Raw genomic sequence first — 3,351 nt, 5'->3', positions numbered from 1 at the left:
TAAATGTATTTTTATTTAAACCGCCACATCAATATCAATATCTATCACCGAAATACGTACGTGAAAATCGTTGGTTGAAAAGGAACTTTCACGGATTATCGTGGGAAGATGGAATAATTGATTACAATCTGATAAGACATGTTCTGAAAATACAACTTCAGTTAAATCATGCAACAACCATTTATGTAAAGGGTCAAGAGAAGGTCAAATGGATTCAAGATATTTTGGATGATAAAAATATTATTATTATCAACTTAGAAGATCTGCAATGTCCGTCATTTGAAAACCTAAAAAATAACTACTTATATTCACCTTGCTATTTACATAATATTATACATAAAATACCAAAGTGTGCTAGAGAAAATGTAAAATTATTAAGATCTTTTTTAAAAAATCTAGTAAGAATAATAATTGAAAAAGTAAAGTGATAAACTATTGGTTTTTCTTTTCTTTTTTTGTGTACATGCAGACAGATACATACGTAAATGCATACATATTACTATCTGCTGATTACAGCGCATCCTTCGTGTTAAGAAACATAATAGCTGTTTTGTAAGTCTATAGAAGCAATTGACGATAATTTTTTATTTATAATACGTAAATACATACACTCATATTTGCATATGTACATACTACCTGTTTATGTAAAAGTCTGTAGTAGAAATTGACATGTCTTTTATTGTTTCCCTAAATATGTAGATTATAGATTAATATAATTTAATAAATGTTCATATATCAATTATCTTTTTTCTATAAGTACATATATTTTAAGCTAATTAAAACAATTTTATACTTCAACAGATCTTTCTAATAAAATTATGAAATAAAACACCATGATAAGATTGAACTCTTTTATTTTATTAAAATATTAGATATGTGAAAAAATTAATATTGAACAATGTTTAGTGTGTTCGGTCATCCATCAGGTAACATGAAAAGAAAAAAAATTCTACTTATATTTTCTAAGAGTAAGTATAAACCGCTTGTACATATATAGTTGGAATTAACGCATTTGTAAGTAAACAGTAATATTGTCAGCAAAATGAATTATTTCTTTGAGCAAATAACCTGTTTGCTTTATGATTTAAAGTGCTGATAAAACGAGTTGAACCATCGGTACAGTTATTTTACCAATAAAAGAATTTTATTTCCAAAGTTCATGTTGGAGGGAAAATTCAAGTTTAAACTGGCATAGCCATAGCAGTCCACGCTCCATTTTGTTTCGACATTCTTGCGACATCTATTGAAAAAAAATTCCATAGACAAAAAACAATAGCTGCAAATTACACACACTTTTACAGAAAACGACGTTTTCAGTATTCTAGCGACATCTCGTTTGATAAAATTCAATAAGCAATAGCTTTAAGCGGGAAATTCAAATAAATACAGACTCCACCCCCATTTTAGGACAATTCCAGAGGGTCTTCAACAAGAGCTTCTGGTATTGTTGACAAAAGGGGCATGGTCTAACCTCTTAAGATGAAGAATGACCTAGAAAGACCTTCTAAAGATCCAAAATTGGTAAGATATTGCTGGATGGATCATGGCCCAGATTTGGGGAGCCGTGACCCAGATATGGGAGCCCGTATGCCCCTCTACTCTCGGACCGGTCGTCTGGGTTTCGGGTACCCTGTTAACGACGTCGGGCCCGATTTTCATCCCTGATCAGTCCGGAAACTGTCGTGGGAATTCGAATCGGAACCCTAGCCGTTGTATGGATCTTTGTCGTTCGGTCGAGAGACGACAGTACAGCTGTTGTTAGCGTGTCGACTGCTTCATAGATGTCCTGTCTATTCCGTATTACCTTGATCTTCGAGAAATTTTCCTGAAGATGGTCGGTAAATGCGGTCCAGCAGGTACACTTCTTCTCGTATACAGTCTGGTTACGTTCATCACCTATGGACAGAATAACGGGGTTGTGATCGGAGGAAAGCTTACTTACCACTGATAGCCTGAAGTCCTGGGCGACGTCCTTGAGGATGGCGATATTCAGAACGTCTGGTCGTTGTCTGTAATTCGGCGGGTAATAATTAGGGTCCTCCGGGCCTACTACTATTACATTTCGTGCCTGTGCAAAGTCGTACAGTGCCTTACCGCTGGTGTTAATCCTTCGACTATTCCAAGTTGGGTGCTTGGCGTTGAAGTCTCCTGCCGCTATTGTTGCTACATCGCTTGTAAAAAGCGAGTCCAGCTCCTCTTCCGACAGGTTCGGTCTCGATGGTCTGTAAACTGCTATCAGGCGTAGGATGCCTCTGGACGTCTCAGCTTCTACGGCTGTGGTTTCCAGATGTTCCGGAGTTGCCACGGTAACGGGATAGTGTTTGAGCGAGAGCTTAACGTAGACGGCTGTAGCTCCACCTGGCCTGTTTCCTCGGTCGGTGCGGTATAATGCGTAGTTGGGTAACTTTGCATTTATACCTTCCCGTAGGTGTTTCGCTTACGAGAACAACAACTATTGAAAACCTTTCTAGCAGCTTTGGAAGCTCGAAACGTTTCTCCCGAATACCATTGGCGTTCCAGAAGAGAACCTGTAAAGAGCACGCAATTGTATTTTGTCTACCCATTAACTTACCTAGTTAAAGAGCGATACTATATCCTGTGCACATCCCAGTAGGCGAACCAGGATATCCGAGGTTTGGGTCGCTCAGGCGAAAGCGTTAGCGACCTACTGGGCGATGGCTGCCAACATCTGAAGGATGCCAGTCAGGTCGGACGTCGGTGCGGATGGGGCGGGGCTTGGAGAGGTCTCGGGTGTTGTCATCGATGATCGCTGTACCGTCGGTTTCAGCTTTGGTGCAGTAGCCCTGGCGAAGGTCAACCCCTGGCGGACGGCGTTGGCTGGTGGTGCTGGTGGAGCCGGTGGAGTGGTCGTCTTCGTTGCCGTCGGAAGTCGGGGAAACTTCGGGCAGCCTCGGTAACTCGCTGGATGGGCACCATCGGAGTTTGCACACTTGGCTGGAAGTTCCCTTGCCTTCTCGCACTCCTTGGTGAAGTGAGTTTCTCCCCACTTGACACAGGGGGGGGGGTTGCCTTGCAGTGCTGCTGGGCATATCCGAAACGCTGGCATCGGTGGCACTGCCCGACGGTAGATTTCTGGCGCGAGGCTTCCACTGAAATACGAAGAAAACATACAGACTTTAATTTGTAGATTTCCCTCGAAACGCTGTCTTTTGGTAGAATGAATTAATGTGGGCCTCTGCCGCTTGGTTGATAGGCGGAATCCGAGCTGCAAGCAGCCGCTTCCTCCATCGCTGTAGGCTCGCTTACTTCCCTTCCTTCCGTCTCTTCTTCTTTCATTTTGAAATAGTCTTAAATAGACTGGTTTTTGCTACGGCTTGGCTGTACGCTGCT

This window comes from Agrilus planipennis, unplaced genomic scaffold (genome assembly GCF_000699045.2).
Source record: "Agrilus planipennis isolate EAB-ADULT unplaced genomic scaffold, Apla_2.0 scaffold277, whole genome shotgun sequence".
NCBI lineage: Eukaryota > Metazoa > Arthropoda > Insecta > Coleoptera > Buprestidae > Agrilus > Agrilus planipennis.
This window is presented reverse-complemented; position numbering follows the sequence as displayed.